The sequence below is a fragment of the Cyprinus carpio genome, unplaced genomic scaffold (genome assembly GCF_018340385.1).
Source record: "Cyprinus carpio isolate SPL01 unplaced genomic scaffold, ASM1834038v1 S000001228, whole genome shotgun sequence".
In the NCBI taxonomy this organism is placed as follows: Eukaryota; Metazoa; Chordata; class Actinopteri; order Cypriniformes; family Cyprinidae; genus Cyprinus; species Cyprinus carpio.
The window spans coordinates 5,330-18,631 of record NW_024873945.1 but is presented as its reverse complement, the minus strand read 5'-3'; the positions used below and the strand labels follow the sequence as shown (position 1 = coordinate 18,631).

The 13,302-nt window shown below is 38.9% G+C and overlaps 1 long non-coding RNA gene across 1 annotated transcript; it reads left to right on the top strand.

The window, feature by feature from the left end:
• Positions 1–1,430: 1,430 nt before the first annotated feature.
• Positions 1,431–4,043, top strand: LOC122143297. Its single transcript, XR_006159095.1, has 2 exons — positions 1,431–1,460; positions 3,261–4,043. It is a non-coding gene; the product is annotated as an uncharacterized LOC122143297 (long non-coding RNA).
• The last annotated feature ends 9,259 nt before the right edge of the window (positions 4,044–13,302 follow it).

Sequence of the window (13,302 nt, the reverse complement as noted above, 5' to 3'; positions counted from 1 at the left end):
CCGGACCTATTCCATCAAGGCAACTCGGGTCCTCCCGGTCGGGCTATACAATCACGCTGTGTCCTCCTCATCGGCTGGTAGGCCTTCACCCGTTCCAAACGCTTGTGAGCTCCCGTTGAGCATCGGCTTGAGCCCTACCGACCGGGCGCCCCAAACCATGCAGTCCGGTACCAGCACTCGGTAGGGCCTACCCTTCCAATGCTTAAGTCGCTCCCACCGGAGTACGTAGGCTCTTCCGGCCTGCCAACCAGCTGACTTCTCAGGAAAATAAAAAGTAGCTCCCGCCAATACTTACAATGACATTTTTGGGGGGCGTTCTTAATCTGGCGGCTGTCCTTTGTTCAATTGCTTTTTGGGGGGTACTCTAGGTTTGGGCCATTCCCGAGCTCGGAGCCCTTCCCCGGACAGCACGCCAAATACACATTCCATACCTCAGCTAATTATTTGTACAGCATGAAGGAATAGGGTGAATTGAAAAGTAAGTACGGAGGGAGAATCTGTTATTTCTGCTGCTGATCAAGATCAACTTAAGAGAAAGTCAGTGAAGGAGGGAGAATCTGTTATCAGTCACTTTAGATTGTGGATGTAGTAAAAAAAAAACAAATGATTTAAAAAATCGATGTGGTATTTTAAATGACGCTCCTCATCGCTGAAATCACTGGAGATCAGAGTAAGATCTGTGTAGATGAACAGTGTAAAGAGAGATTCAGAGACAGACTGAAGCTGGACAATCAGACTGGATCTCTGACCATCATGAACATCACAAACACAGACTCTGGAGATTATAAACTACTGATCATCAGCAGCAGATTTAGCATCACCAGGAGCTTCAGTGTTAACATCACTGGTGAGTGAGAGTATCATATAGTCATTCAGTGAATTTATTTAAAGTTTACAAATAATTAAATTGTTTTTATTATGGCATAGCCTGTTTGGAAAAAGTGAGCTTTGGCTCAATATGAAAATTTAATTGAGGTGATATATCACCTCACCTCATCAAAGTGACAACAATTCAGTGCTGTTGTCTGATGTTTTTACTAACTGCCTTCGGGGTCCCTCAAAACCCCCACCAGATTTATCAAATAAACCAGCTATTTAAACAAATCAGTCACTGATTATCAGTCGACCTCTATTAATAATGACTGTCTTTCTTTAGCTGTTCCAGATTCAGGTCTGTCTACATCACTAACAAGCGCAGGTGCTGTGGTTGCTGCTGCTCTTGCTGGTTGCAGCAGCTGGTGTGCAGTGGCTGTCGCTGCAGGAGATCCACACATTTAAGAAATGGCAAGTATTAGGCTACACACAGCTGATTGTATAAAATGTAAATGTTGTGCAAAAACTTTTTTCTTTTTTTTTTTTTTAAATATGTAAAAGTATGTATTTTTTATTCTGAGTGACCAAAGTAAGAATTTGTTGTTATGGTTCAAACAGATACCTCAGTGCAGCATAATGATTATCAGGTAAGATAAGTGTGAGCTCTGAATCTGTCTGTCTGCAAAAATTATTATGAATTGGCAACAGATTAAGTTCTGTGAGAACTGTATGACACAATGACAAAATTTCAAAACAAAAATCTGGCCAAATAGAAGTTGGTTTAGGGCAGGGGTGTCAAACTCATTTCCGGAGAGCCGGAGCCCTGCAGAGTTTTCTTCCAGCCCTGCTGCAGCACACATACCATGTAGTTATCAAATAAATCTGAATTACTTGATTAGTTGGATCAGGTGTGTTTAGTTAGGTTGAAGCTAAACTCTGCAGGGTTCTGGCCTCCAGAAAGTTATTTATTCTGTTCAGCTTGTCAAGATTAGATCGCTTTGGGCTCTAAGCGAAAAACAAAATAGAACTTTGCTGTGAGTATGAGGGCCTTAGGTGGTGTATCCCTTATGAAAAAGTAGTATACTTTAAGTTTATTTTACTAAGTATACTTAATTAAAGTTCAAGTATATTTTTAAAGTATACTTTATGTAACAAGTATACAAATATCAGTTTTCTAGTAGTATACTTGTAAGCGTACTGTTTCAATACTCCTTGGGACTAAATTGGCCCACTTTCTAGTATATAAAAGTATACTTCTAAGTATACTTCAAGTATAACAGTAGCAAACTTTGAGTACACAAACTAGTTTACCTCTATGTTTGTAGTTTATACTGCAATTATACTAAAAGTGAACTTATAGGTATACTGACAGTTACTAATTAAATACTTTGTACACTTTGAAGTATAGTCTCAGTAAACTACTAGTCTAGTAGTTTTATACTGCAAGTATACTCATACAGTTTTCTTTTAAGTGAACTTTATATCATACTTTAAGTATAATCTACTATGTCCCTATTTAGGTTTTAATGTGTATATATTTTGTTATATGAATAACTCTTAACATACAAACAATCCAAAGAAAGAACAGGGTATCTACTTGTAAACAAAAACATTTTATTCTAGCTTCATGCATTCTTTTTTTTAAAAACACTTTAATGTGTTTCGTAAAAAAATAAAGAAATAACACATTTTGAACCAAAAGCTGAAAAAAAAGAGTATGAATTGGATTCAGAATGATAATCAAAACGTAGATGGAGTCGATCAACACCCCAAAGCTTGACTGTAATATATATTACCCATCTTCATCGGTCGACATTTTATTCCAAAAACGTTACAGTCTTGATGCTGTTTAATGTCAGATGATACCAGTGCTGTCGTGGGAGGTTTATGTGTGTTAGTATCTGTTGTTTCTTTCTTCTTTCACTTGTGTTTTTTTTCTTTTTCTTCTTCACTTTGGGTGTTTTTGGAAATTTCTGTGCAGGAGATGTGTACTAGCACCCTCTACCATATAATAATGAAAACAGGGATTCTAGCAATAGCTCAAATATATTTAGAATTTTTGTAAGTACAAGTCAAGTGTACTTAAATGTCATTTTAAGTATATTTCTGAGGAGTACATAAAGCCCATTTCTGAGAAGTACATAAAAAAGTAAACTAAAAGCATACTTTCTTATTTTTAGTTTAAAATAAGTATACTAATAGCACACTTGAATAAACTTCTTTTTTCGTAAGGGATCTCTGTGTGGCTTTATTCAGAACTCATCACATAGAAACACAATTAAATAATTGATTATAAAAAAAAAGATCACTGCTCTGTGCTGTTTTCACATTTAGTGAACATCAAAAGGAGAAACATATTTTTGTGTTTCTGTAATCATCAATCCTGATTTTTTTTTTTTTTTTTTTTTTTTAAGTTGTGTACTGTATATCTGTTGTTTTTTTCTCAGGAACATGATGTCCTAGAAAGAGTGACCCATAATCAGACTGAGACTCCACAGATGGATATTGTTAATAGTATGTCCCATAATCTGATTGACCTCAAATGATGGCCAATTGGACACCACAGTAACATTATTTATTATTATATTATTACAAGAAAAAAAAAAAGCAACCAATTAATAGCTGTAAAAGAGTGCCTGAGTGCTTGTTACCAGTATTTAACAACTAATGTCATGCTGTAAAAATGTACTAGGTAAGCAAATGAGATTTTTGTGCCTGTGTCAGTCAAAAATAAGGAGTCCCTCAATTGAATGTATAGTACTGATTCTGTAGAATAATTTGGGATCTTTACCATTTTAGCATTTACAAATTGACAACAACTTTGCACCTTATTCAAACCAGCTTGATAACCTACATTTGATGATTTAGGTTTTAGGTTCTGTTTTTTTTTTTTTTTTTTTTTTTTTTTTTTTTTGGTTAAAGGTTCAAAATCTGCAAGGGTTAATCCATGAAATATCACCATTGTCTCCTTAATCAAACTCTGTATCTCAGGAACGTAACCTGAAATAACTGCATTAAAAACACTCTGCAGAGAAGTAGCAACAATGTTAAATATTTAATTATATAATGTGGTGTTTTATGTTACATTCCATGTTTTAATAACCTTTCTACAAATGTGTTTAGTGATTAAACTATGGTTATTTATTTAAAGTCTTAATAGTTGAAAATGTGCAAATGGGAATGTTCTTCTTTGTACTTTTATCATAATAAATGTAACATTTTCCCTTCTATGAAGGATATGAGATGCTGATCATTCTTTTATACGAGTCAAGGTATTGCATTCTATACAAGGAGTTAAGATTTAAGACCTGTGGGGGTGTTCAAGATGAATGTTTACCCACCTCTTCACATTATGAAGTGGTCTATAGCAGATGTTTTTGTCCAGGTCTGTCTTTGTTATGTTTAGATGTGCTGTATTTTGTTTAGTGTGTTTTGTAATTTCATAATTTATAACGTATTACTGCTGTTTTGTACTGTAGAATATCACTGAGCAGGGCCTGAGTGGGACTCAGTTTCATGTACCAATGAACTTAAAGTCAGGCTGAGTACCAAAACAAACTTGTAGTCAATCAGCAGTAAGGGGTGGTCTACTCGATGCTAAGGAGAGAGCGTACAGTGCACAGTACAGAAATTAAAGATAGTGATGGCAGATAAAAAACAAAAGAGGAAAACATCTGCTGAACAAAAGAAGGCTTACGATAAGGCAAGAAGTAGGACCCATGTAAATATTGGATCAGCTTTCCCAGCACTGGAGAAAACTCAAGGAGCGGAAAGGCCTGCGATCAGACGCCGAGGTTGCTTTGTTTCTTCTTCGCAATAGGCGAGTAACATTGGTTCAGTTCTGTTTCACAGAACTAATATATGCAGTTTTTTGCTTGAAAAGTGGTTGCTCATCTGCAATCATATTGTAGTTCCCTTCAGCTATGATAAAGACACATTCATTTCTACACCTATAAGCCTGGAGAGTCTTAACCTCCTCAACTGTCTGTTTCAAGGGTCAGCTTCCAAAGAGTGTCCGAGAAGCAAGGTAATATGTTTAATACAGCAGATAATAATATAGCAGATTCTGCCAATAATCGTTGCCTGGGTTGCGTAGGTATGTGTGGGGAGAAGCTATCAAAATAGGAGCAAGACCCTTTTGGGGTAGGGACGTGTTTTTTTTGGTGATTTGAAATATCAACATTTGGCTGCCAGAAATTATATAGGCCTACCCCACCTTTAAGTGAACCGATTTAACTTTGATGATTTTTGGTGATTTTCACAATATGACTGATACAACACAAACAAATATGAGCGACAGAAGACTTCCATGGGACTCTGTTAACATTTCCATTAAAGGGTTAGTTCACCCAAAAATGAAAATTATGTCATTAATGACCCATTAAAGGGTTAGTTCACCCAAAAATGAAAATTATGTCATTAATGACTCACCCTCATGTCGTTCCAAACCCGTAATACATAAATTCAACAAAAACATCTTCAAATTCGGAACACAGTTTAAGATATTTTAGATTTAGTCCGAGAGCTTTCTGTCCCTCCATTGAAAATGTATGTACGGTATACTGTCCACGTCCAGAAAGGTAATAAAAACACCTTCAAAGTAGTCCATGTGACATCAGAGGGTCCGTTAGAATTTTTTGAAGCATCGAAAATACATTTTGGTACAAAAATATCAAAAACTACGACTTTATTCAGCATTGTCTTCTCTCCCGGGTCTGTTATGAGCGCGTTCACAACACTACAGTTTAGTGATATCCGATTTGATCACTCCGATGTAACCGGATCTTCTTGAACCAGTTCACCAAATAAACTGAATCGTTTGAAACGGTTCACGTCTCCAATAAGCATTAATCCACAAATGACTTAAGCTGTTAACTTTTTTTGATGTGGCTGACACTCCCTCTGAGTTCAAAAAAACCAATATCCCGGAGTAATTCATTTACTCAAACAGTACACTGACTGAACTGCTGTGAAGAGAGAACTGAAGACGAACACCGAGCCGAGCCAGATAACGAACGAAAGATTGACTCGTTCTCGAGTCAAGAACCGGTTGCAGAAAACGGTTCACCAGTTCTTTTGCGCTCGACGTAATGACTTCATTGGCGATGATTGCCGTTGATTCAAGCCTTCAACCGGTTGCAGAAAACGGTTCACCAGTTCTTTTGCGCTCGACGTAATGACTTCATTGGCGATGATTGCCCTTCATTCAAGCCTTCGGTTTACGCGCTCCCAACATTAGCACCGAATCAGTTGAGAATCAATCACCAAAAGAACCAGCTCTGTTCACACGCGCTGTGTGTCAGTCTGCTTCATGCTGAATCACGCATGCGCAGACATCAGCTCCTCGGTTTGCTATCTGGCTCGGCTCGGTGTTCATCTTCAGTTCTCTCTTCACAGCAGTTCAGTCAGTGTACTGTTTGGTAAATGAATTACTCCGGGATATTGGTTATTTGAACTCAGAGGGAGTGTCAGCCATGTTAAAAAAGTTAACAGCTTAAGTCATTTGTGGATTAATGCTTATTGTAGACGCGAATAATTTCAAACGATTCAGTTCGATTTGGTGAACTGTTTCAAGAAGATCCGGTTACATCGAGTGATTCGTTCGCGAACCGGATATCACTAAACTGCAGTGCTGTTAACGCGCTCATAACAGACCCGGGAGAGAAGGCAATGCTGATAAAGTCGTAGTTTTTGCTATTTTTGTGCCAAAATGTATTTTCGATGCTTCAAAAAATTCTAACGGACCCTCTGATGTCACATGAACTACTTTGATGATGTTTTTATTACCTTTCTGGACATGGACAGTATACCGTACATACATTCTCAATGGAGGGACAGAAAGCTCTCGGACTAAATCTAAAATATCTTAAACTGTGTTCTGAAGATGAACGGAGGTCTTATGGGTTTGGAACGACATGAGGGTGAGTCACTAATGACATAATTTTCATTTTTTGGTGAACTAACCCTTTAAAAAATGGACCAGGTGGGTTGTTTAATTAATTGTGGCAAACCAGAAACAGAAACCAATTAAAAAAAAAAAAAAAAAAAAAGATGGATTAGAACAAGGTATAAGTATGAGTGCCTGGACAGATGGAGACTCAGATGTGGTGGACTGTCATCTCAACTTTGTTGCTTTAAAGTCTTATTTTGACATCTGGAACTCTGCTTCTCGAGCTTCATTTACTTTTTGAGAAGACCATTGTTTGCCCCAAGACACTCGCGGCCAAAAAAAAAAACTACAAAAAAAAAAAAAAAACCCCCCAGACCAGCACCTGATCGGCCTGTGCGTAACAGAAATCATCACCTGCACTTGGCTTTTCTTTAAGGGCAGTACAGTCTCTACTGACGCATTCCTGAAGAACTGCTGAGAGAAGTTTATTTAAACAGGTAAAGCATGTTTCACCCCAGTTGTCATCTGAACATTGGAAAAATTGCCTAACACATAAAGCCTTTATGTATAATGGATGATAAAGGCTTATTATAGTGTATTATAATTATTAAGAATGTGCATTGTAATACATTATATTTTATATCTAAATTATAAAGAATAACCCAATTTAAAATGCATAGTCTTACAATGAATTGATAAGTGTTGTAATGTATTAACCTACCATTGCATAAACATACCTCAGTGCACTATTTAGTGAGATACGAAATAGGCCTACGTGCCAATACGTACATCACGTACGTTCCAATATAAATGAACACTAGAGGCAGTAAAACTCTGACACCTTTTATTCCTTTTCACACAAATGAATAGAGTTTTGATTAATAAAGCACAATTTCGCACAATTACTTGAAGAATATCATGTTATGTCTTCAAAACGATATTAATATGATGGGAAATTTGAAAACTGATGCTTTTGAACGTTAGCATCGCAGATATCCATATATATGTTTGTTTTCAGTATGTTTGTTCGGTAGCTCACGGAGTAGGCTATGGAGATGGACTTGAGAGGTGAAGAGCTCAGATTCGAATCCCGTGTTACATGGTTCGACAAAATTTTTTTATAAACATCTGACTGGGAACATCCAAATTCTTTTGACACACTCCATGATAGATTCCTTCTTAAAGGAGTTTTTAAGGCTGATTAGGTAGTGCGTCTATGCATAGGCTACTGCATAGGTCCAACACAGAAGTATAAATTGGCCTTTATTATCCTTTCTGTGGAGTTATTGATGTGTAACCACAGGTTTCATGTAAGGTTGTTTCAAGAGTTTTTTCAGTAAAGCACATAAATACAGTTTGAATCCAAAGTCTTTGTTTAAAAGACAGAATATGATGTCAGAAGTGCTGTAGTTAACATGTAAGCAGCTTTACTTAGCTCGAAAAAAAGCCTGGATAACCTGGGAAGCAAGGTCAAAGCTGAAATGGACAGCAGAGAGATAATGCCGTAGCTGAGCCAAGAGCAGCAGGACCGAGTGCTACATTCAGCATACGGCCGTCCGAAACTTTCGACAAATGAGACTGTGGATTAATTTGTGACAGCTTTGTATGCCTTGGTTATTCAGCATTTATTATTCAGCATCAATGACGAGCTGATTAGGGACAGACTCGTTTTGGGGTTGGAGGACAGACGACTTTCTAAATGCAGGCAGCACTGAGAAGCATTGGACACTGTGGCTGCTGAAGCTAGCTCTGTCGAGAGAGTGTTCAAGGGAAAGCGTGGTGTAAGCAGAACCCAAAAATGGAACAACCCTAAACTAAAGCCTCATGCATCACTTTCCGACAAATGAATAGCAACCAGTGCCATAAGTGTGGTAGCTCCTTGGCTTATGCAAAGCGAGATTGTCCAGCAAATTATGTAAAATGTCACTCCTGTGACAAAAAAAGGACTTTATAAGCGAGTGTGTGCATAATCAAAAGCTGTGCGTGAAGTGTGAGAGGGTGACCCCATAGACGAGTGTCATTTAAGATAGATACTGGGGCTGATGTCACTGTCCATTCCAGCAGAAAAGTTCAAAGAGATTTTTCAAAGAAAAATTACCTGCCCTCTGGGATGCGACGAGGCCATTACTTGGACCAGGGCAAGTACAATTGGATGTAGTTGGAGTTGCCAGGTTTAAGCTAAGAGAGGTGGAAAACATCAGAGGACTATGTGTTGCGTAATCAGAAATCTGCATACTGTGCTTCTGGGATTACCGGCTATCTCAAAGCTTGGGCTTGTGGCACGATTAGATAGCATCGACATCGAACACTAAAGAAGAACTAGCCAAGCCAAAATTGTGCAGTGGTTTGGAAGAAGTACGACCAGCCATATGTGATCAGTCTGAAACCATACTCACTCAAAGCCCCAAGACGGATCCTGCTACCTCTCAATAGCGAAAGTTAAAGAGGAGCTGCATTGTATGGAGACACTGTGTGTAATTTGTAGAGTGGAGGAACCAACAGACTGGTGTGCTGTGATGGTTGTGGTCCCGAAGAAGTTGGGTGCTGTTCGAATATCAGTCCAGAGGAGTCTGCATGTACACAACGTTCATAACCCTGTTTAGTCGCTATTTCTTCAGACGGCTTCCCTTTAGAATAACTTCTGCACATGAACACTTCCAGAATAGAATGGCTACAGAGGTCACAGACGGGCTCGAGGGCACAATGTGTGATATCGATGATGTTCTGGTGTGGGGGAGAACAGAGAAGGAGTATGACTCGAGACTGCATGCGGTGCTGGAGAAAATGTAAAAGGCAGGCTTCACTCAATGTTGAGAAGTGTAAGTTGTCGAAGCGCAAAGTGCATTTCTTAGAACTCTTAAAGAGCAGGTCATATTGGTTTTGAAAAATCTCTCTTTTGCAGTTTATAACGTAGCTATCCTCAAATGAAAACAACCTGCAAAGTTGTTCATCAAAAAAGTGCATGATAAATAAAGATATTGTCTCTCAAAAGAGAGAGTCGGTTCTGAATCGCCGTAATGAGTCGTTATATTTTAGACTCTTTTGTCTGTTACCGGTGTATGTCACTGGGTAACACATTTGCATAATCGCTGCCTGCCCGCGAAATACGAACAGAGTCTGATCTGCCCACAAACACACTTTTGCTTTTAGTGCGTTTACATCATGTTGAGAAGACGCGGTGTTCAAGGATACCACAGAAATACAATTCGAGCCTTTTTGTTGTGTGCTTGTCATTTTATCAAGAACTGCTTCTCTAATCTGGGCTTTTATCTTCGTTGGCTTCTAATCTTCTTAATTTGGACTAACAAGCTCTCTGAACCACGACCTGTAAGTAGTACGATTGATACGTTAGGTGTACATTTTCAATTGAGTGCTCAAAATAAAAAATTTTTGTGCCAATATGTGATGTATACCTAGTGCAGCTTTAGGTTTCCAGGTAAAGCACGATATTACTGTCTTACTGAAGTAGTTCTAAAAATTCGCAGTGAACCTAAGAATATGTCGATTATTGTAGACTGACGTTGTTCTAATTACTTTGTTTAATAATAAAGAATGTAGTGTAGCACACAGACTTTATAATAATTGTGAAACTGCTGTTTATTGTGCTGCACTGGCAGTTACAGGGTTAATGCGGGAGAGATGAGTGATTTCGGCTGGTGCTCCTGTGATACAACTGTTCTGCGTTCTGATCAAAAGTTAAGACCAAGAGTCTTTTGTCTGTCGTTCTTCAAACATTACAGTAGACATATTTTGGTTTACAAACTGTATTGTTTAATCAGTTAGTCACGTTAGCACTCGGCTAACGTATCCACCTAGTGTTCACAGTTTAGCAGCTAAACTTTAGCTGTGGGCACGATGTATATTCTGAGAAAATTACAATGTTTTCTGACCTTAGATGCATTTAAACCTGATGTAGGGGACTCCAATACAATATAGGGACACTTTAAAATACCATATGACCTGCTCTTTAATTCATGCAGAAGGAATTAGTCCTGACCCAATGAAGACTGCAACTATCAGAAACATGACTGAGCCCTCCAATGTGAGTGAATTGAAGTGTTTCCTTGGAATGGTAAATCATCTAGGGAGGTTCATTCACCAACTGGCAGACAAAGATAAACCTCTTTGCGACCTGCTGGTCAAAAAAGAAATGTTGGATCTGGTGCACAGAACAGGCCAAAGCTTTTCAAACTCTGAAAGATGCACTGTCGTCTCCACCTGTTCTAGCGATTTTATGACACGAACAGAGATTGCAAAGTGTCAGCGGATGCTCCGTCCTATGGACTAGGGCCTGTCCTTATGCAGAGATGGCAGGAAGGATGGAAACCAATAGCTTATGCATTGAGATCTCTCACTCAGACTGAGAAAAGGTATGCACAAGTGGAATAAGTCTCACATGGGCAATCAAAAGATTCAGAGACTTTTTCATTGGCAAGCACTTTGAAATGGAGACCGATCACAAGCCATTACTGAGTTTCTTATATAGGAGCTCAAGCTCTGGATGCTCTTCCCCCTCGTATCCAGAGGTTTAAAATGTGACTGATGCAGTACTCCTACTCCATTGTTCACGTGCCAGGAAAGAGCTTGTGGGTAGCTGACACTCTGTCACGTGCTCCTGTATAACAGAGTGAGTCACAATAAGACAGAGAACTCTGGTAGGACACAAATATATATGTAGACTCACTATTGGAAAATTTACCAGCAAGTACTACGTATCTGGGAACGATATTGGGCAGAACTTGCTGTCTTCACTGTGCAAGATGGACTGTTGCTTAGAGGCACGCGGTTGGTTATTCCAGCCTCCATGAGAAGCAGCGTTCTAAACAAATTGCACAAGGGACACTTGGGAATTGTGAAATGCAGAGTGCAGGCAAGTCAGTCAGTGTGGTGGCCCAGGGTTAAATCATCAGATGTCTGTGTTTCCTGTGGCTCAGTGGTAGAGCATTGCGTTAGCAGTGCAAAAGGTTGTGGGTTCGATTGCCAGGGGAACACATATTAGGTAATAAATGTTAGCCTGAACGCACTGTAAGTCGCTTTGGATAAAGGTGTCTGCTAAATGCATAAATGTAATGAAGGAAATAGTCCTCAACTGCAAGACATGCATTAAAGAGAGACAGAACCCAAAATATCCCCTTATGCCCACTCAGTTCCCTGATAGGCAAAGGCTAGGGGCAGATTTGTTTATGTGTTGGGAAACAAGACGTACCTGCTTGTATTAGACTAATACTCCAGATATGTGGCGGTAGCTCAGTTAACACCTGTTAACCCTGGTTAAAAAAAGAAAGCCAATAATTCATACCTTACTCTTTAAGCAAATAGAGTGACCCCCACTCCGGACAACAGCGGAACACCTGATCAGCTTTCTGTTGCATCCTCTGAGTCACTCCCTACCACTCAGGAGTCAGAGAAGCAGGACGTTCCAGATTTGACATCCACTCCTAGAACCAAGTATGGGAGGTGAATAGCAAAACCAGTAAGACTGAACCTGTGAACTGAGTGTGGCGTGGGTGCAGGTTCCCTACCACTTAATGTAAATAATTGTGGACAAAGTTTAAGAGGCAAGCACCAAGTTGAAACTACCTGTTTGTTTCAAGGAGTTAGATAGGAGCAGATCTTCCAGCAAAAAAGGCAGAATAATCCTCTAAGATCTGTGAGACAATAGCCGTTTTTTTCGTAGTCTACCCTTTGTTCTCTAGAAAGGGGAGATGTGGGGTTATTGATGTGTAACCATAGGCTACCACTAGATGGAGCAAGAGCGACATGGATGTGCCAGCGAGTTGTATACATGTAAGGTTGTTTCGAGAGTTTTCAGTAATGCACGTAAATACAGTTCAAATCCAGAGTCTTTATTTACAAGACACTTTCCATTGTTTCAACTGACAGCTGGGGCCATGTTTCCTTTCAATTAGCCAAGTCCAACAGCTCGTTAAGGTCTGTAAGCACTCTTAACTGCTGGCTAATTAGCATTTTAGATATGTGCCAGTTTTTGTTTTAGAAATGCAAATTACAAGCTGATTACATATTTGTTCCTCAACATTGAGTGATTCTATAATTTTATATCTCTACTTGATAAGGAAAACAATTTTCAATAATTAAAATGTTTTAATTTTACTTGTTTGTGGTATGTTTCACACTAAACAAAGACTTGAATTAAAACACAAAAATTGTTTTGTGTCATCTGTGATTTGTGTATTTGCTATAAAGTCAAAAAAATTTTGGATGGACATCTTCTAAGTGCAACCGATGAACACTCAAAGGCTCCAGAAAACCCATAATGCACTTTCAGGGTAATGCTGAATTAATTAATGTGTCTCGCCTGAAGATGGCGCCCACAGTTGATTCATGCATTCATCCATTTTCCATACCAAAAAGTCCTTTGCCTAAAAAGACAGGCCCCTGGCGTCCCAGTTCGCATACTATCCGCCATATCTGCCATATAAATAGTATTGAAAATTACCAATATCACATAGAATTTAGAATGGATAGTATGCACACTGGGACACAGGCAGAGAGACACACATAGTGCCTCATAAATTTAAACTCACTGATCTGAGGATATGAGACGGAGAGAGGCTGACTACTCAGCATGCATGGGAATA